Genomic DNA, 427 nt, shown 5'->3' on the forward strand with positions numbered 1-427 from the left:
GCGCCCCCCAAACCCGCTCCGGCTCTCGGCGCTACGAGCCTCGCAGGCACCGCAGTTCAGGAGACGCGCTTTTCTTTCTCTGCCATGCGTTCAAACGCTATAACAAGGGGGGAAAAAAGGGGGAAAAAAAGAGGAAAAAATAATAAAAATGTAATAATAAAAAAAAATAGCCAGCTCCAGCGCCAGGTCGCACGGCTGATGCCGGCTGCTGGGGCTGGGCGACGGTAGCCCGAAGGGGAAAAGGGGGACGGAGGACAGAGCCCGGAGTCGCTCCGTGGAAATAAAGTGTCGCTGCGGGCAGAGCGGGAAAATCAGGGATCTCCGCTTTTAGGGCTTTCCAAAAAGTACTTTCTGTGCTACTTGCAGCAGCGCATCCGTGCGAAAGGAGGGGGGAGCAGGGGGGAGCAAAGCAACTGGCTCGGGGACT

The sequence above is a fragment of the Apaloderma vittatum genome, unplaced genomic scaffold (genome assembly GCF_000703405.1).
Source record: "Apaloderma vittatum isolate BGI_N311 unplaced genomic scaffold, ASM70340v1 scaffold10938, whole genome shotgun sequence".
Lineage (NCBI taxonomy): Eukaryota > Metazoa > Chordata > Aves > Trogoniformes > Trogonidae > Apaloderma > Apaloderma vittatum.